Below are 22,162 nucleotides of genomic sequence, written 5' to 3'. Positions count from 1 at the left end.
ACCTGATTAAGCTACAATACGAATAATAAAAATAGCTGCATCCCAACCTGCATCACCTCCATTTTTTTTTGACTTGAATAAATGAATCTTCCTATTTTGGCCAAATAAAATTGTGAATACTGACAATCCTGTAGTTAAGAATGGACGTAAAACACGAGGGATGCTCTGTGAATGTGTGGTTGTTAGCGCCCGGCGTGAGGCAGTCACCTCTGGATTTGGCTGAGAGCAGGGCCGGAGCCGGCGTGACCGGCAGGTCAGCTGTTCTGATTGTCAGCGTCATTATAAAATCGCAGGTGCTGTGTGACCGATCTACTTCGCAGATCATTTACAAGAACAGAGGGATGCCAAACGTGTCACCTATATGAATAGCATTGATTGGCAGAGTTATTATGAAGCTCAGGTGCCCGGCCGCGTTGCGCTTAATGAACCGGCCTGACCCGGTGTCAGGTGCCCATCAGGGCACAATGGCAAGGGGCAACAGGGCTGGGACGGCCCATCAGTCAACACACCACAGGGGGTCAGAGGTGACCCTGGCACCCCATCTGGTTCACTATACAATTCTACTGAATAGAGGGGAGTGAGTGGGGATGGGGGAGTCAGACCCGTCCAATAGTTGGCGACACAGGCATAGAGGGGCTCATGCAAGCACAAAGATTTTCCTCAGTTTTCATAGATAGGCAGACCAAACACAGATACACTAGCATGTGAGCAGAGCAGCCTAGCTTCCATGCTTTCAACCTAGCCCCCACCGCACGCGCGCGCGCACACACACACACACACACACACACACACACATACACACACACACACACACACACACACACACACACACACACACACACACACACACACACACACACACACACACAGAGGGTAGTAGGTCAGGGGTGATCTGTCACGCGATGAACCGGGATTGTGACAGATGGATGCACACGTACATGCGAGCACACACATATACACTGTGCTCATAGGCTTTCTTTTCCCAGTAGGGCTGGCAGGGTGCTGACCTGTGTGACCCAGCTCCCAGACTGGGCAGGCATATGGGCCAGCAGGGCCCTGGGGACATGCAGATATAGACAACGACCCGGCTGGTACTGCTGGGGCGTAAACAAACAGCAAACACCCGGTAAACACTATTTAAGTTGTGAAAAAGTGAGTTTACAGGTCATTTTTGAAAGTATATATATTTCTTTTAATTCTCCTATTAAGTATTGTGCTTAGGTGTCAATACCATTCACACAGTAGTTAGGGGCCGGTCATTGCAGGGCTAGTTTCCAATGATCATTCATACAGATCAGTGCATTCTTGTCGGGAAATGCGGACCCTGCCACCAAAAATGGAAAGAGAATACTGTATAGAGGAGTATAAGCTTAATGCAAATACTTTGAATTTCTTATAAAATGCCGGTGAAATGAAGTATAAATAATGGGATTTTATAATTTTATAAAATAATCTTACAGATTACCAGTTAAAACACAGGTTTAGCCCACAACATTAATGTTGGGTCTGTTCCATGGGTATGTCCAGATTGACGCTCCTGATCTCCCCCGGGCAGTGGCGTCACCAGAAATTTCTCACAGGGGTGGCCAGATGTGACCACAGAAAATCTTGGGGTGGCACACCAAAACCTTGTTGGGGCGGAGGAGCCGGAGCTTGTGCATGCAAAATACACGGGGGACTGCACGTGATCAGCGTTTATCCTGCCGCCTTGTGTTGAAGGAATTGAACAATTACCTATTAGATCTGGGGTGGCCACAGGGATGGCCGATGACATTTTAGGGGTGGCCCTGGCGCCAGCCAACCCCCTAGAACCGCCACCGCACCGGGGAGGGACAAGCTCTCCGGCACGGGAGAATTCTGGTTGTATGCCAATTTATCCAATTGTCGATGAGACACGAGTCTTTTTATATTTAACTGGTTTGGTTCTGTTTGTCTTTAGCAGAGTCTTGGAAAGCAATACGCAGGAGACGTTCCAACCTGCCTCTTGTTTGGAGCTACTGCCATTTATTATCTTTATTATTATCTTTCTTCCTCTTGAAAACACGAGACAACCAATTTAACCACTCGTGTAACACGCCAGGGGATAGTGCCACAGCGGCAGCAGCAGCAGCAGCGTCGAATCAGTGAAAACTCGCTCTTACAATGGAAATCAGTGTAGCTCCAGGTGGCAGGTGATCTGCTCCGCTCTGCCTGCAAAGAAGCCGGTTAAATTGGTCTTATTACATGCTGCTCTGCCGCCACGGTCCGGCCCGCCTTGCCCGCTGTGTGTTTTTCCGTCTGCTTCGGCAAGGTGCGCTGCGGTTCTTCTGCTGCCGAGATTGTTTTCTGACAAAAACAATTCTGGCCGCACTGCGCTCGCTCGATCGATCGCCCAAACAACAACCTTCACCTGTGATCCTTCCTGTCTTATCAATGGAGATTAAGCCTTCTCTTTATATTCACCGTCTATCAGCCTACCTGTTCCCTCTCTCTCTCTCTCTCTCTCTCTCTCACAGGCACACACGCACACACACACACACACACACACACACACACACACACACACACACACACACACACACACACACGCACACACACAGTACTCCATCTCAATGAAAACAGTCACACAAACCCCATCAGCCCCGAGTTGGCGTCTCTCTTTCCACCGTAGACTCCTAATATTGCACGAAAGCATGCAAATATACACATACATGCGCGCACACAGACACACAGACACACAGACACACACACACACACACACACACACACACACACAGTACTCCATCTCAATGAAAACAGTCATACAAACCTCATCAGCCCCGAGTTGGCGTTTCTCTTCCCACTGTAGACTCCTGATATTGCACGAATGCATGCAAATATACCAATACATGCACGCACACAGACACACACACACACACACACACACAAACACACACACACACACACAGTACTCCATCTCAATGTAAACAGTCACACAAACCCCATCAGCCCCGAGTCAGCTTTGCTTTTCTTTTTCCACCGTGAGCTCCTGATATTGCTCGAATGCATGCAAATATACACATACATGTGTGCGCGCACACACACACACACACACACACACACACACCTCCCACACACACACATACACACACACACACGCACACACACACACACACACACACACACCTTTGGTACGTCTACAGGAACAAATCACCAGCTGCCAGTGTTAAATTAAGATATAACCACTGTTGGCCGCCATGCACCTTTAGCAAGGCCACTTAATCCTGCCATAGGAACTAATGTGGATGGACACTCTGTGATAGAGCAGGACACACACTAACAAATATATCCACTCCACCTAACACTGATTGACACGGGCCCCGCACAACGTCCTCCCTGTCTCATATGCAGAAAACTCTCACATAAACACAACGCACACACACACACACACACACACCCTGTAATTTCAGCTGCTCGCCTTAACTGCTCCGTTAACTCCCGTCAAGATCAATAGCCCGCTCGGTCTGATTTCTACCTTTGTTCCTCTTTATATTTATTCATCTGCATTTGTCTTTATCCACGGCCATTTCCTCGAGTCACACACACACACACACACACACACACACACACACACACACACACACACACACACACACACACACACACACACACGTCCATATTTCATGTTTCAGAATAGAGTGTCATCTGTAATAATGTGGTTTCAGAACCGATGAAACAGACGAAACTGGAATCTTCAATTAGATTCAGGGACAATTTACCTTTCCAAGGGTTTTGGGTTGTGTAAGAGCGTGTTTGGTACTGTAGGGGGGGGTATGCTAAGAAGGTGTGTGTGGGGGTGGGGCTGGCGGTGACACTGTTTCAACAGAGCGGGATGATCATCGTTAATGACGGGTGGGCCTTTAATTATCCCAGAGTAAACAATTAACACGCCAGACATAAAACGCCCTGAACAAAACATTATAATGCAATTCGCTCACCGCGGAGATTAGTTTTCCTCAATTGTTTACACACGTTTTCTGAAAACACTCCTCGTTCTCAGAACTCTACACACAAATCCAGAGACACACACACACACACTGGAAAGGCAAAACTCGAAAAAAAACAAATCTCCCGCAAAACAAAACTCTGCATGTCTTCTAAAAATTGAGTTTTTTGTGTTGAAATCTCACACACACACACACACACACCCCACACACACACACACACACACACACACACACACACACACACACACACACACACACACACACACACACACACACACACGAACACACACCATCATATGAATAGACATTTCGAAGAACCAATTGAACACTGCTGTGCTCAGTGTAAAACACTACTACAGTATGAATGGAAAACCCTAGTACAAATGCCTTATCAGGACACATGTTTTTATTCTCAAAATATAAAACACACAAATATGCTATAATGTAAACGTGTAGTATATCATAACGTGTAGTTTGTGTGAATTTTTTCCCCAATATACTGTATACATCCCAACAAACATAAAGCTGGATGTGTAACGTGTTCTACATACAGAACAAATAATAGAAAAATGTACTGTATACAGTAATCATTAGGTACTGTATTGATATGCAGTACTACAATAATGTAATGGGAGTAGATCCCTTACCTATTCTCATTTTGGAAAGGATGCTGCTGTGAACCTGCTCAGGTTTGGTTGTACTCTCTGCCCAGCCTCCCTCATTGTTACACCACGGTTGACCATCAAAGTGGCCGCACAGATAATGGCCCTCCTTGGTTGCTTCTCCTTGCTCTTCCTCCTCCTCCTCCTTCCTCCCCCTCCCTCGTCCTCCTCTTACTCTCACTCCTCTTGCGATGCCTCTCCTCTTTGGCATCCTTTGCTCCAAAAACAGAAGCGCTTGCCTGTGGCCCTTTTGCTAAAGCTGTAATTGCTACAGTAATTGAACAATTGTGCAACATGTGTTTACCCATGTGCGGAATCAGTGTGGATGGTAGGAATTTTAAGTTCAGCAATTTGAATGGCGGTGTGTTCCGTGTGAACACGGGAGGTTTCATTCGTGAGAGATTGGCACGGTGGCGCAGCGCTTGCCCTGCTCCCTCACGGTAAGAAGGTCCTGGGTTCGATTCCCACCAGAGGCGCTGTAGGCACCCTGCTGGGATGGGTTATCCCCCCGATGAGGGGCCTTTCTGTGTGGAGTTTGCATGTTCTCCCTGTACTCACATAAAGAACACTTCCCTCTCCCTGACCTTGACATGGAACACCTGGAATTGGTCTCCCCGGGTGCCAGCGAAGTGAGGGCCCGAGTGCCCGCTGCCCCCTCGAGGAAGGATGGCTGGGATGGGACGAGCACGGAGGCTGAATTCCTCCGCCCACCACTCCCTGCTTGCGTGTGTTCGTGGACCTCACCGCTCCCAGCATGCGTGTGTGTTGTGTGTTCCCCTGTGAGACGAATAAGACATTATTCTTTCTGGTGCCAAATGTAGTTGATTGTGTGTGTGCCTTACAACTGCAGTCTGAGTGTAAAAGCAGGAAATGTGCTTGCACTTTAGCCGAATCAGTTCAGGGGAATGGTACATGCGGTGCAGGTTGTGGTCATTGTGTCTCAAGTGCCAGTGTTATTGTGTAAACAATTGAGGGGAAAACTGTAAAAACTGTCGCAATATCCATGAAAACATCTGTCTTTAATGGGGAATCCTTCCAGGTCATATCCCCGCCCTGCACCTGTATGCGCGCGCACATGCACATTCATGTAATTGTGCGTGCGTGTGTGTGTGTGTGTGCATGTTTCTGTATGCATGCATAATTTGTTCTTATAATTTCTCTTCCCATAAATCAGCTTCCGCGCCGCTTGCCAGTCTTTTTGTCTCAGTCTCTCATTAAATCTTATGAAATTGTTATTTCAGTAATGGACGTCTGACAGTAAGGCCATGGAAATTGCAATCAAATGGCCGTTGAATGGCTTGGAGATGGAGCATGGGCCAATTGATACATGGAAGGACCAAATTAACATTTTCTGTACGTCTCATTCTCTCTCTCTCTCTCTCTGCCATTCTCTTCATATGCTCTTCTTTCTCTCCTCTCTCCCCTTTTCCCCTTCCCTCCATATATATCGATTTACACGCCTCTCAAAGACAACTATTATTTCAAATGCAAAGAACAGTAGCATTTTCATTAAATGAATCGAATTGGCATGACAGTAAATACAAACAAAGCTCAGTGAAATGGGAAAGCACCGTGGCCAATGGACCAGCCGCGCCATTAAAGAGCGAAACCACTGTGCGTCCCGCGTGGAAAAATATAGAGACGACGTTGGCGCGGCGGTTGACTTCACAGAGTTGCGCGAGCGACAAAGGCGAGAACGACAAATGAAGAGAATTAAGTCTTATTAGTCCATCTGTCAGCGTAAGCTCTCCAGACTCCGGCGACGTCTTCTCTCTGTGTTGGTGAGCCGATCGCAGAGCCTCTCCATATGAAACGCTCGGCGGAGGCTCTCGGCCGCGACTGAGAACACTGAGATTGCTGGACTCCTGCATCCAACGCGCCACGAGACGGAGTCTGCCGAGCGGAGGCGGACGAACCGCCCCGCTCGCGCCCCTCACCGGCCGACGTCACGCAAATTGACAGTAGCGGTGTGAAAGTAACGGCTTGGAGGCGAAGCCGCCGTACACTAAAGACCATTTATAGATTAACGTTTGCGACTCGGGCCGGAGCTCAATTGACGGCTTCCCGTTCGTGAGGGATGAATCGCACCGGCGTGGAAGCGACGCCGCTGACAAATGAAATGATCTGTCAACCACTTGATGGAACGCTTTTCGCTGAAATGTGAGTATCTACCGGGTTAGCCTCCGCTATTAACACAAAATACATGCAGCGAAAAGAGGCCTTTCAGCGTTTGACAGCTTTCCACCGACCGTCTCCCACGACGCCTTCTTCATCTTCCCCACAATGGATTTTCATCTTAATCGCTTCGAATTGAGCTCACATGCGTACACTGCGCCTTTAAGAAGGCCAAGCTCTTTCCCTTTCTGCCTCTTCCTTTTTTTTGTTCTGGATTTTCATCTCATCCACCATTTTACCGTTTTTTCTTTTATTTTCCTCTCTCTCTCTCTCTGTGTGTGTGTGTGTGTGTGTGTGTGTGTGTGTGTCTGCGTCTCTCGCCGCCATCTTTCCCCCATTCTGCTCCCTTTCTCTCCCATCCCCAGAGTAATTGCGTTGATAGCGAACAGCGCCGCTAATTAATTATGCAGCAGCCGAAAATTGAGGTGAGAGCGAGGGACGGGGAGCGAAGGCAGGGACGAGGTCTGTGCCAAAAGACGGACTCTCGCATCCGGGAGAGAGAGAGAGAGAGTGAGAGAGGGAGCGCGACGGAGCGGCGAGGCAGGTTCGTGCGGAGAAGAAAGGCGGATGGGGAGCGGGCGGAACAAAGGACACGAGAGCAGGGGAAACAAGGGAGCGGGGAGGATGAGAGGGAATCCCACGGTAACAAGTGATTGGGAACAACAAGGGGGTCGTGTTTACGGCAGGGAAGCCGTCGAAACGGCGACATCGGGAAAGAGACGACTCGCTCTCAGAAAGGACAACGGGGCGAGATGTCAGAGGGAAATCGGGTGTTCACGGGCTGTTCATTTTAGCGCTGCGCCTAAGCTGGTGCCGGTTGGGGGCGGACGCCTCACGTCGCTCCTCTCTCACCCGGACGGGGTTTCGGCCGAGTTATAGATCGAAAAAGCTATATTAGGAGTCCTGCACTGGTAACTAATTAGCAAAAGTTGAGCTGAAGTGGGTGTCACGGAACAGCTATTACCCCTGGCAACCCACCTGGGCTTCCGATAAGGTTCACGTCGCGGCGGGCCCCGTCACGCTATTTGTGTCCTCCATCTGCTTCCCGTTCCTCCCGTCTCTGCTCTGCGCCGCCCGTCTGCCCCCACCGCCCCACTCTCCCAGCTCTGCCGCACCTGTTTAGCCTGCGCACCCCAGGTAGGCGCTCCTCTGACCCCCCCCATCCCTCTACCGCCGCATCATATCACTCCCTCCGCTCGCTCCCCGTCTCCCTCCCTCCGCCCAATCTCCCCCCAACCCCCCAATGTCTCCCCCATCTTTGTCACCCTCTCCAACTGGAGTGCCGGCTCGGCTAATTAAAAGCCTTAATCAGGATTCATAATTGGGTCTAATCAGCGCCTTGTACATCATTCCCTCGCATTCTTCCCCCTACCGGCACCGAGGGCCAAGATGCTTATGAAATAATTTAGGCAACTTAATACATTCAAATGCTAAGCGGGGAGCAGGGCCTTTGGTTGAAAGGGTTGAGAGAGTAACATGATTGGAAGCAGGCGGCTGATTGCTACCCCTCCCTCCACAGTCTGTCACTCTCAGCATCTCCCTTTCCCCCTCGCTCTCTCTCTCTCTCTCTCTCTCTCTCTCTCTCTCTCTCTCTCTCTCTCTCTCTCTCGCTCTCTATCGCCTTCTGTCTTTTTTGAAATCCCCCCAGCCATCCGGTCTTTCTATCTTTGGCTCCCTCATGGATGAGTGTGTCGAAGTGTCGCCGCGTGTGCGTGTGTGTGTTTGTGCATGTGTGTGTGTGTGTGTGTGTGTGTGTGTGTGTGTGTGTGCGCGTGTGCTTGCGCGCTGCTCCTTTTAACGACAGGGCAGCGGTGTAATAAAGCTGACAACCTCCCATATTACGGTTCCCTCCTCTGCCCACACACCGTCCACCTGCTTCATTACAGCCGAGGCCTCGGCGCACTAAAGCCGCTCACCGCAGCCTCGCGCGTTTTATCGCCTTCTGTCCAGCCCGAGCTCCCCTGCCCGGTCCCCGCCGGCGATGCCGGCGAAACCGGACACCCGCGGCTCAAGAATAGTGTGGCAATTAGAGCTGCCGGCGAGCACGGGAAGGCTTCGGCGCACTTAAGGCGGACTACAGCCCCCCTCCGATTTGACGCCTTGCGTCTCTTTCTGTTCCGCCAAACGGGGGAGAGATGGCCGTCACCGTCGAGAAGAAGCTACTGTCAATTTACCGTTTCACAGCTACAGGTGTCCCTCCCTCTCTCGCTCTCTCTCTCTCTCCCTCTCTCTCTCGCCGCAATTACTAGCGAGGGTCTTGGATATCCCGAGCCTGCGTCTTGAACGCTTTTTCGCCGTTTTCATAAAGGGTTGCCCGTCGAGACGTTAAAGTGTTCAAGCTCAGGAGGTGTCCCAACGGAAAAGGCCGTACGGAGCGGGGGACACCGCTGAGCGGCGTTCCGCCCTTTGTAGCCGCTGTCGGCGCAGGGCAATCAAATCCAGTCCCTCGCTTGCTCCCGCTGTGGTGCGTCGGTTTGATTGCAGGTACGATTGCTGTGATTTTACGAAGAACAATGCCCGTCACGATTTGTCGAACACGCATTGTTCCATATGAGCGCCGTGTATATATACGGCCGATGTGGTTACCCCGACAACCATTCAGTCGTTACGTTTGGCCTGGCTTTGATGTGAGGTGATTTCAATGCGAAAAGTTCAAGTTTCTCCTTTGTGAAGGACTTCCTGAATTTAATTGCAATTTTGAAAATCTGGTCATTTATTTATTTTCTTAAAGCTTTCATAGCCTAAACGTGTAATACCGGCATCGCTCTCGAGCACGTCGGCTACTCTGGCTCCACCGCCGTCGGGGTGTTTGACTTGGCCCGGAACGCGAGGAGCAACGAGCTGTCGGAAGTGGAAAAGCTGTTCCCTTTCCGAGTCGCAGTCGATGTAAAATTAAAAAGACGCCAAAGAAAAGAGGGCAACTGTGCAAACTTCAACACTGAGCCGAGATGCGGTTAAATAAATAACGTCGGATTGCAGAGGATTGCGGCTTCCATCGCTCCTCCTGGCAAAAATAAATAAATGACAAACACGGTGGCTAACCCTCGACTGCCCTCACGAGTTGTTTGGTGCCTGTCATATGTCTATGAATTGGGAGACGATGGCCAGAAAAAAAAACAAAAAAACAAAACACAAAATGCAATCCGCTTACAAGCGGAGTAGATCACTATTTCATTTTCAAAAACTCTTACAGGTAAGTATTTCAGAGACTGACTACCTACTTGGCAACCGCAAAGCTGTTGTGTCGACGCAAAGTTGATGCGTGATGAATGATTTTTTAACGCGCACATACTCACCAAACAACATCGACGCCCCTACCTCGTAGGAAACGATTTCTTTCACTTTCACAAATCTGGGAAATGTGAAGTTCCGCGCGGAGTTTCGTAATATTCTGCAACCATTAAAAAAAAAAAAAAAAAAAAAAAAAAAAAAACATATTAAAGGTTAATTAATTTGTGTTTTTTAATGAAGAAAATAACTTCTACGGAAGCTTAGGAAACATTCATTTTGAAAACTGATGGACAAATGGAAATGCTTTTAAAAATAAAACATAGGAGTTTAAAAATGCATTGCATCTATTGGTGCAAAATTGCCGCGGCAAAAACAACAATAGCTCAGCAAAACACACAAACTGCTCCTGCAAGTGCTGGGGTACACAGCAGCGGCAACGCCACTTGTCTCTTCTGGAGGATTCCAGCATTCCGTGGCACTTTTTTCTAATTTTCCTGACTGAAAGCAAGGTCCAAAACATCTTCAATGGACCCCCCCCCCTCCCCACCCTACGCACACACACACACGCACACACGCACACACACACACACACTCATACACTCTCTCTCTCTCTTGCATCTGGCTTAGTCCTTTCTTGGGGTATTAGCGGTGCTGTAACACGGCCGGCCATTACCAGCAAATTCGTTTGACATGTTGACCCTGACATCTGCACAGGCTTATACAGTATCTCTGCTTGCTGATAGATGTGGCTTTCTGAACTGAAAGTGCAGTGATGGGGAAGGATCCCTGTAGCGCCATCATGGAGAACAGAATAGGGGGGTGTACAAGATGTCGAGACGGAGAACAAGAGGTGGAGTTGGAGACCGGGAGATGGACATGGAGAGGTGTGGACGGAGGACGAGAGGGAGAAATGGGGGAACAAGACGAGAGATGGAGAACAAGAGCCGGAGCTGGAGAACAAAGAGAGATGGAGAACGGGGAGAGAGACGGAGAACAAGAGGGAGGGAGATGGAGAATGAGAGGGAGAGATGGAGAAAAAGAGGAAGAGCGATGGAGAACAATGGGAAGAGAGCTGGAGAACAAGAGAGAGATGGAGAACAAGAGGGAGAGAGATGGAGAACGAGGGAGAGATGGAGAACAAGAGAGAGAGAGATGGAAAACAAGAGGGGGAGAGATGGAGAATGAGAGGGAGAGATGGAAAACCAGAGGAAGAGAGATGGAGAACAATGGGAAGAGAGATGGAGAACAAGAGAGAGATGGAGAACAAGAGGGAGAGAGATGGAGAACGAGGGAGAGATGGAGAACAAGAGAGAGAGAGATGGAAAACAAGAGGGAGAGATGGAGAACAAGACGGAAAGAGATGGAAAACAATGGAAAGGGAGATGGAGAATGAGAGGGAGGGATGGAAAACAAGAGGGAGAGAGATGGCGAACAAGAGGAAGAGATGGAGACCAAGAGGAAGAGATGGAGACCAAGAGGAAGAGATGGAGACCAAGAGGAAGAGATGGAGATAAGAGGGAGCGATAGAGAGCAAGAGAACAAGTCGTTCCTCCGACATTACTCGTCCTCTCGTTCTCCTGCTCAGCTCTGTTTAGTGTCTTGTCTCTGTTGGCTCTATCTCTAGGATAAGGTCCATTCCTCCATTTCTTCCCTCTCTTCATATTCATCCTTCATTCATGATCTTCATTTGAAGCTTTTGGGCTGGGGGAGACGGGGGACAGGCAATGACCAGCAACAAGTGGACAGTAACAGCAACAACAGTAAGACAAAACCAAGAGATTAATGGGATGTGTGAATTGATTTATCCCAGTGTTAATCAACCCTCTCTCTCTGTCCCTGTATTTTAACCTCTGACAATTTATCTCCTGCCTCTATTTCTACTCACTCTTCTATTCTTTGTTTTAATTCCCTCCCTCCCTTGTTCTGTCAGCATGCCCTGGAGCTGTGGTGTAACCTGTTTTGCCACGGAGCCAGAGTCTAGCCCCATCGCACACGCACGCACGCACACACACACACACACACACACACACGCACGCTCGCACACACACATTAAAAGCTGCCCCATCATTTTCCCCCTATCAATCCACCTCTTAAACACACACAGATGACTCGATGCCCACCTGCCCTGCAGCCATCATCTATCAATCAAATCAACACCAAACCTTGTGTACACACACACAGACACACACACACACACGCACACGCACACCCACACACACAAACACACAGACACACACACACACACACACACACACACACACACACACACACACACACACACACACACACACACACACACACACACACACACACACACACACAGACAGACCTCGCTTTGCATGCGCCGTGTTTAGTAGATGCCATGCATGGCTTTGAAAATGATCATGTGCATGTCATCTCTATAAATATGTAGGGTGATGTAAAAAAAAAAAAAAAAAAGAAACAAGAGGGCTGTCCGTAAATAATACATGTCCGTTGTTGGCTCAGGTAATGGCATTCCTGCTCCAGACTTTGTGCATTATGTAGCCGTAAGGCCGTCGGCAGGAGACAGCCCTGCAAAAAGTTCATATCAAATATTAACGCGTAATTGTTCCTCTAAAGCAGGGGTCAGATCCTCTCCCGAGGAGAGGATTTAAATGAATTAATAAATGTATTGTAATGTATTCATTAACGTATTTTAATGTATTAATTCATGTATTTGAGTGCATTAATGCAGCCACAGCATACAGTACATGTAGAAAAGTAGGGCAGAGGGTTGTCTGCATTTTATAGGGATAGGAAACAGTACATGGGAAACATGTTTGTTCACTCTAATGTTTTCAGATAAAATACATACTATATTAATCCTATAGTGGCTTCTTTAACAAGACCATACTCTTTTCAAATAGTCACTGATGGAAAAAACGCAGAGATCCAGTTACAATTCAAACAAAATTGGCATTTACTACCCACTGACGTTCAAAAAAGTATTCTCTGTCGCTCTTCAATATGATAAACAAAAGATATTGATCCCAAATTCTTTCTTTCACTTTTGTGACAGTAATTTCGATGATGGTTTGCGATAACTTGTCGTAATTATTTGTGGTAATTGTTTGTAGTGAAAAAGCTTTTGTGCTTACCCGCAGACAGCCACTAATTAAATAGACTTCCTATTGCAGACACGGAATCAGCCAAAGGGGGAGCTTTCCAGAGGTGAGTATACACCGGTAACCCAGGTAAGTAAAACATTAATATTCAGATTCACACTTCCACATACTCCATCAAACTCTAATTTTATTTTCTCTACATTTTCTTTTTTTTTTTTTTCAGGTCAAATCAATTTAAAGTTCATTGCAGGTCCAACCAATCCCTAGGGGCAGATTCTGGTGTGACTGCCCCACAAGAATACTATACATGTTATTATATTTATATATGGTATAAAGAAGGGGTGGGCGGGTGTGTGTGTGTGTATGTGTGTGTGTGTGTGTGTGTGTGTGTGTATATGTAAGTACTGTATGTATGTATGTATATATACAGTATGTATGTGTATATATGTATATATGTATATATGTATATATGTATATACAGTATGTATGTATCTATGTAAATATGTATATATGTATAAGTATGTATACATGTATGTATATGTATATATACAGTATATATGTGTGTGTGTGTGTGTGTGTGTGTGTGTGTGTGTGTGTGTGTGTGTGTGTGTGTGTGTGTGTGTGTGTGTGTGTGTGTGTGTGTGTGTGTATATGTACACACACAGGCGGCCTTTCCATAGTTAGGCAATTGGCCGGAGCCTCACACACTCCGGGACTTGTGAATTTTTCTTTTTTTTTTTTTTTCAATTCAAGAGGTTTATTTGTCACATACATTTACATACGTTTATACATATCTCTGGGTGCGTTGCAAAGACAAGAAAGAAAGAAAGAAATGTCCCACAGATTATGCACAATTGTTTCCTCGCTAACTAACTGAAACGAACTGATTCCTAAAAAGCAATGCAGTTAGTGAATAGAATAATATGAATAAAATAAAATTAAAATAAAATTTGACTCGAAAAGTTACTACAAAGTGGGGTTACAAAATAGAAGGGAATAGACTTATGCATATGGGATATGGGATAGGCTATTTGTATATCCAGATATGTGCAGTAAAGTGCATGTGAATAAAGTGAGTATGGAGATATACAGTACACTATACAACAGTACGACACAGCAATACAGTAACACGGAACAGAACAGAAATACAGCGCAGTATGCAGTAACCCGGTACAGTGATACAGTATGCTGTACAGTATGCTGCACACAGTACAGTAAGGCAGTGGGCCCTGGCCTGAAAAACTCAGTTTCCATTTGTCGATCGGCGATGTCCATCACTCACATCCCAGTGACTTTCCCAAAAAGTAGAATTAGAAAGAAAAGGCCCTTAGAGAACGTACAGTACAGAGTGGACACGGTCATGGTGGGCAGAGGAGCGGGGACCTGCACTATTGTGTGGTGTGGCGATAGTGATGAAAAATGTGTCCCTTTACATGAATGGAATTGTCAGAGCAACAGACCCGGCGGCTCCAAGAGATAAGTCGTTGGGCGAGGACTTCAGCGGTGGAGGACTTGAGGGTTTCGATTCCGGGCGAGCGTCTGAAAGCCGGCGATGCAAATGCACATTTGAAAGCACCGCGGCTCCGTTTGAAGGTGACCCGGCGGCGTGACGGTTCAGACGCCGCTGTCACAGGCTCGAGTCCAGACTTCTCCATCCGAGTCCTGTTCGTTGAATCAAATGGTCGGAGGAGCACGCTCGGGCTTCATTAGACTGGGTGGCGCGAATAGATAAGCCCTTCAATGTCGGAGGACTTGAGGGTTCGACGCCAGGTGCCTTTTGAAAGCTGGCAACACAAGCGTGGTGCCTTCAAAGTGCCCGGAGACCGCCACAGATCGGACGGGGTTGATGGTTGCGCCGCTGTCTCCGGTTCAGATCTCCACTTGTCCATCCAAGCACTGTTCCTTTAGTCAGATTATTGGAGGAGACAGCCGGGCTTTGCAAGACCCGGCGGTTCAAAGAGACGAGTCCTTGGATGATGATGTTGGCGCGTCGATGCCAGGTGAGCTTTTGGAAGCCGGCAAAATAGCAGCGACTTTAAAAGCGCCTGGAGAACAGCCTAAAGTGTGAAGGGACCTGGTGGCGTGACGGCGTTGGCCTCGCAAAACCTGGAACACGTCTGCGGGCTCGCGGCCGGGTCTTGACTCGCCCGCCGGCAGCCGGATCACAACAAATCCTACTGCGGTCGGTCTGGGCGGGGGGCAGGTTTGAGCTCCGGGGAAAGGATGAAGCCGGGGGTTTCCGTAGAGGCGAGCGGTTGGGTTGAATTCGCTTTGTGGTCTCCTCCAATCATTTGATTCGAGGGCTGGGAATGGAAAAAAATGTGTTCTCAAACCCCTGACATCAGCACTGGAAGGTGGCATCCGAACCGCCGTGCCACCAGCTCTCCTTCATGCTAGCCTTCGTCTCCAGGTGCTTTCAAAATGGCGTTCTCGTCCCTTTGTGTCGCTGGCGTTGATAGCGTTTGAATGTTTCAGTTAGAATTCTCACTATCGCTTTGCCCACTGAAAAGAGCTCCACCTTCATAGTTTTTGTTTACTAGCCATGCTTGCGTTAAGCATGGTAGAGAAGGCTATCAATGGTCCCGTCACTAAGACCACCCCAGTATTTATGTATATATCTTATGTGTTAGCATATAATAATGATAACGGTGTTTTACACTAATACTATTAATAATGATTAATAGTGACTACCACTGATAATAATTTGATAATAACTGCAAAAAGAAAAACACAAAAACTTGGGCTAAGAGAGCTATTTATTTAGAATATGTAAAGATTGCATGCTATTTTTAATAAGGATTCTCATCTGTATTCTAAGACACCTACACATACACATCTGCAATGCATCAGTATCAGCTGAACCCATGAGATATGTCCACACGCCAAACAATTCAGCGTTAATTGCGCGGCTCAATTCCCACGGCAACGGCGGTTGAATTCCTGAACGGAGGCCGAGGTTTTTTGGGAGTGAGATGTCGAGGATGAAAATAAACCGCTTTTACCTACTAAGACCTGAGATATTGAGCCGTCACCCAGGACACTTTCTGCATCTAAAATGAACCCTCGCGCACACAAAGGGCAACCTAAGGAAATTCGGTTTTGCCCTAACAAGAGCCGAGTCGCAATGTCCCCCTCGTTTACTTCCCAATATCCTAATGTTTGCTCAGCGTCCGTGCTCATTTTCAGTTATCGGCTCGCTTGCTTAACATTCACAACATTACGCAGGTTTTGTGCGTGTGCTGTTCCTCTGGGGGATGGAAGTTGTGCACTTGTGCCGGGGGGCTGAGTGCCTTGCTCAACGGCACCTCGGCCTATCCGTCGGAAACTTCCGCCAAGCGGGCGTTACCGACACATCTTTCAAAGGCGTCCCATCAAATTCTCCCGGGAACCCATCGCTTTGCAATCGCCGCGCGTTTTCCTGCAAAAGCAGTGTTTTATTGCCCGTACTTCTTCACGGAAAACACTTCACTTGGTCTTCCTAAGCCGGACTGAAAGACGTTTTAACATCGTTATGCGCCATCTCCCTCCGATTTGCATCCACCCCCGGAGACTTAGCAATTTTGCGAGCGAAGCTATTTCCCTCTCACCTTCTCCAGCTATTACGTTGGCCCTCTTCTGGTACAATAACATTAGCTATTCTGGCACGCATCCCTGCAGACGTTACACAAGAGGAAACCCACAATAAAGCTGACTACACAAACTGTCACCTACAACTAGATTTGAAAGCCGCAAAGGCGTCTCTCATGTCGCACGGCGCCGCTCGCCTTTGCGAAACTTCCGGGACGACTCGAAAACGCAGGCGTTTGGGATGGGGGAGGCTTAGAGAATTACGGCTGATGTCAGCGGCGCGATCCTATGGACCCACGTGGCGCGGTGCTGACACGCTCATCTAGACAGACAAAGGATCTGCTAATGCATCCAGCTGTAGCCATTTCCCCCCCCGCTCCCCCCGTTCCGAGCCTCATCTCCGTGTCTGTTCCAGCCTAGCGGACATGACAGTACCAGCTGGCGGCTGGCAAACCCCGCAGCCAGAGGGTACAGGGAGGCGACGCCACGCCACGCCACGCCACGCAACGCCACGCCACGCCGGCCTGTCTGTCTGCTTGAGGTGGCGGTGTCCGAATAGGCCTCTCCGCGCATGTGGGCCACATTACATGAGGCGTTTCTGTGTTTGCGTAGCTGTTTATCTAAGGGTTTCTTTTTTTTGTGTTTGTGTGTGTCATGACTAGTCTTTCTGTCGTGACGTGTGTGTGTGTGTGTGTGTGTGTGTGTGTGTGTGTGTGTGTGTGTGTGTGTGTGTGTGTGTGTGTGTGTGTGTGTGTGTGTGTGTGTGTGTGTGTGAGAGATATGCTGGAGGAAGGTGATTTAATGTCATGCTATCTGTGCCTGGGTGAATCACAGCTTTCTCGGGGTGAGGTTTTGGCGCAATACTTTATCCCTATAAAGATAGCTGTCGACACTTGCATGTGGGAGCCTTGTAGTTGCACACTTGCGGGTTCTTGGCATTTGCTTTTCTGCCTGACTCATTGGAGACATTAAATGCCACTTATTTTCCCTGCTGTGTCTGTGTATCTGCATGTGTATGCACGTGTGTGTGTGTGTGTGTGTGTGTGTGTGTGTGTGTGTGTGTGTGTGTGTGTGTGTGTGTGTGTGTGTGTGTGTGTGTGTGTGTGTGTGTGTGTGTGTGTGTGTGTGTGTGTGTGTGTGTGTGTGTGTGTGTGCATTAGCTTAGCTGTTCTTAGCTGTGCTTGCCTATAGATGTCCTTGTGATTTTGAATTATGTCTTAGCAAGATTTGAACTGAACCTCAGTGTTTGACACATGCATGCGCGCACGCACACACACACACACACACACGCATGCACGCACGCACAAACACACACACACACACACACACGCGCGCACACACACACACAAAGCCAACCTTACCCCTCCTTCTCTCTTGGCAGTTTTGCATAGCTACGGGAATTATTTACGTCCTTATTGGAAACATTTGAGACGAAGAGCAGATGTGCAACGCTGCTCAAAATGTCCAGCCCCCGCCCCCCCCATCGGACACACACGCACACACACATACACACGCGCGCACACACACACACACACACACACACTACACATCAGTCCATCCATAGCAGAAGAAGTATTTTCATAGATTCCCTCCCTCACTCACAGGCGAAGCTAAGTACCCATGACCCAGTTAACAGACTTCAAACCAAGCCATTTATTCCAGGATCATGGTTGATGCACACCTTATCATCTGTTATACTGTGTCCAGTGCTAAGACGTTGATCATTTTAGGTTTCATCCCGACATAACTTGAAAAAATTGAAAGCTTTGCGTTATTGCCATCGCAAGTTGGCCTGAGCCTAACCTTTATGCCTCCATCCTCCCATCTCCTCCTCCCTCCGTTGTCATCAAAGGTCCAGAGGTGGAGAGCCCTACTTGCCGATTGGAGGTCGGATGAAGTGGAGAGCTGGGATACCGGCTTCTATGAAAAAGCTTTGTCGTTCAGTGGGACGCGGGTTTCTAGGATAGACTGGAGAGTCATTTTCTCGCCAAAATAGCAAAGCAAATGATGTTATCGCGGTAAAATTTATGATGAAGTTCAGTCATTACATATTTTTTGCTGAAAAAAAAAAATCGAAGTTTAGGGGTCTCCTGTGAGATAAAAGTCAGGGGGGGGGGCTACAGCGCGTCTCAGATGTCCTTCGTTCCAGCCCGGCGGGCCACGGAGAGACCGAGCGGCGAAGCCCTTCTCGAAGGATCTGCAGAGGAGCTTAACTGCTGCAAGTGAGACCTATTTGATTCAACTCAACCGCATGTGCAACTTCTCCCGGCTGGTCGAAATGAGACGGTGTTGATGACAGACAGGCAGACGGAACGGAGCAGAATGTGGGCTCAAATGGGAGAATGTTTGTTCTGAACCGACTCCAAAAACTCTGGAGTGTGTTACTGAGAGGGGGGGGGGGTGGGATTGATAGGGGGAAGGGGGATTAGGAGGGGGTGGAACGGGATCAGGGGAATCTAGGGAGGAGGGTGAGCAAAGGGCAAGAAGCGAACTAGAGAAGGTGAGGAAGCACGGAGGTGGGTGGTGAATGGGAAGAGGGGGAGAGCGCTCGCTGTGAGGTGGTGCCATTTCTGATACATCCGTAAGGAAAGTAAATTTAGTTTGATGTGATGCAAGGATCGGGGGAGGTCGGGTTGCAGCGCTTGTTTTACATTTTGTGTCAGCGGCCCACGTGATTCCGTTCTCTCCGCAGATTTGGCAGACAAAGTGGGGAAACGGGGGGGGGGACGGAAAAAGAAGGAGGGATTGGGTGATGGAGTGCGCAGAATTAGAGAGAGGAGAGTAGTATGGAGGATACGCAACAGTAATGCGAGAGCGAGACGGGGAGTTTGTCGGACGGAAGGCAAGACGGACGGAAAGAGGGAGAGAGAGAGAGAGAGAGAGAGAGAGAGAGAGAGGGGCGCAGAAAATAATGGCAAAAACAATAAGGCGAGGTGCTAGCGAATAGCTGTCAGGCAGCCCATAAGTGCTCTCATCTTGAGGTGTTGATTTCCTCCTTGTGGCCCTGAGCTGCAGCCATTTAACCTCAGCGAAAGCCAAACACAATGGCTAACGGCCACATAAATGGATAACATGTGAGGAGTACATGGCCGCATGTTCCCCCAATGCAATGACATCTGGGGCTGGAAAACCGGATCAAGGCTCCCCGGACCGGACAAGAGGCGGGAAGGGCTGGGGGGGGAGGGAAAGGGCAAAAGAGGGCAGCGTACGGGTGAGGCCGTACCCCCGGCGCTGGAGCGGTGACAAAGCCGGGGCCTCCGCAAATCCCCCGCGGGGTTGGCGCTGGGTGGGGATCGGGGGTGTTGAATGAGAGCTGTCTCGGGTTACACGGCCCCGCTCCCCCAGGACTCGCTCAACCGCGCCTCAAGCCCCGGGCCCTCGCCAGCAAGCCGCAATTAAACAAGCGTCCTAGCTCATTGGGGTCCCGGGTGGTGTTGACTGGGACGCATGAGGGTGCGCCCCGCCCCTTTCAGCTGCCGGGACCGGAGGTGCAGCGGTTCATGTTGAATATGGCTGATTTACACTTTGCATCCCAGCTGAATAAATAATTTTGAGGAGTGAATTACTTTTGTGATACACACATTTGCATTGCTCCGCCAAAAGAAAATCGTTTAGAGAACGAGGTAATTATCGCGACAATTCCATTCGCTACTCAACGGAGCCCAACCGACTCTTCTGGCGCTCGTCGTTCATTGTTCGCTGGCAGTCCTACGTCGCTCACCCGCGCGTTAGACTCAATCAAAGGAGCGAAAGAGACGGAAAGTCGAGTGGCTCTTTTCACCGAGTCGAGAACTGAAGTCTCGGGAAAAATGGCCGACGCCCTCACAAGGTACCTGCGACACCTGCGGTTTGTGCACCAGTGGCACTACAAACTAGACAATGCGCGCTTTGACGTAATGCACACGCACACAGATCATTAGCCCCCCCACCCACACACACACACACACACACACACACACAAACACACTGTTTTTCAGTTTACATCTTACATAATTAGATGATGTGTGGTTTGTATCCAAGAAACACTGTTATCGAGTGTTTGTGAGAAAGAGCAAGAGACTGTGTGTGTTTGTGAGGCAGAGATAAAGGGAGAGATAGAGAGAGAGAGAGAGAGAGAGAGCAGTGCACAGTGTGTGTTTTCGCTCTGTGGTGTGAATGCGGTCCAGATAGTGCGGCTGATGGCTATCTCTCGGAGAGAGCTCTATTGATTTGGCTGGGGGTAAATAATTGGTCGGGTCTACAAGCTGTCATGTTCGGCCTGATTGCGGCGCATCGGTGGTCTCAAGCCGTTATCTTCCTCCATATCCCTCTCTGATCCCTCTCTATCCTTTTTAGACTATCTATATATTTATCGACCACATCATGACCGGGTTGCCATCCTTCAATTTGAGCGATAATCCCCAGCCTGTGGGCTTGTTGCGATTCACCTGCTCTGCATTCCCATTTTTTTTTTTTTTTTTTTATAGAGGGAGAGTGGGAATAATACGGGAGGGGAGTCCTTTGGAAAGTCGGGACAAAATAAAGCCTGGTTTGCTCTGATCTGCCTTCGTTGACCAACAGACAGGGGTCTACCGTGTCATCCGACCCACAAGTGCTATGAAGACCGATAGCGACCCCGCTTGAGAGCCCTGGGAACTGCGGCCGCATGCTGCGTTCCGGTCGGGGAACAACCTTCACCACCGCCAACAGGAGCCATGCGCGGCCAGTCCCTTGATAGCGTTTAGTTGAATGGAATGATTGGAAAGACATTTTTGGAACTTGGAAACGACAACCACCGTGTTTGTTTGTTTGTTTGTTTATTTGTTTATTTATTTGTCTGTCTATCTATCTGTCTATCTATCTATCTATCTATCTATCTATCTATCTATATGTCTGTCTGTTTGTTTGTTTGTTTGTTTGTTTTTTATTTTATTTATTTATGTAATTGTGTATTTATTTATTTATTTATTTATGTATTGATTGATTGATTTATGTTTTCCCCGAATCCTTAAAACAAACCACGCACGGCCTTTTGGGGGAATTTAGTGAAATGAGATTAAATAAAACTAGGAAACGTATTATGATTATTATGGTTATTATTCCTATTTTTATTTTCTTAATGTAATTTGTTTTTCTCTTTTGGGGTGGGGTGTTTTGGTGCCCCCCCCCATGTGATTTAATTCGACGTTATTATTATTACTATTACTATTTTATTTTATTTTATTTGATCTATTATTATTTTATTTTATTTGATCTATTATTTACTATTTATTTACTTACTTACAAAATGATTTCCATAAAGATGTGGAAATGGTCATCCGTTTCAGAGAAATGTAATTGTTAATTATTTTAATTATTCATTCGAAATAAATATTTACATGTATGCCAAACAATATTTTCCACAACCAATATCGAATGAATAAAATAAGTCTGAAATAGTCCAATATATGAATAATAATTTAAAAACAAAAAGTCTGAGACACGATTGACGCAGTGA

The sequence above is a fragment of the Zeus faber genome (genome assembly GCF_960531495.2).
Source record: "Zeus faber genome assembly, chromosome: 22".
In the NCBI taxonomy this organism is placed as follows: Eukaryota; Metazoa; Chordata; class Actinopteri; order Zeiformes; family Zeidae; genus Zeus; species Zeus faber.
The sequence above is the reverse complement of the archived record's forward strand: the minus strand, read 5'-3'. Positions refer to the sequence as shown.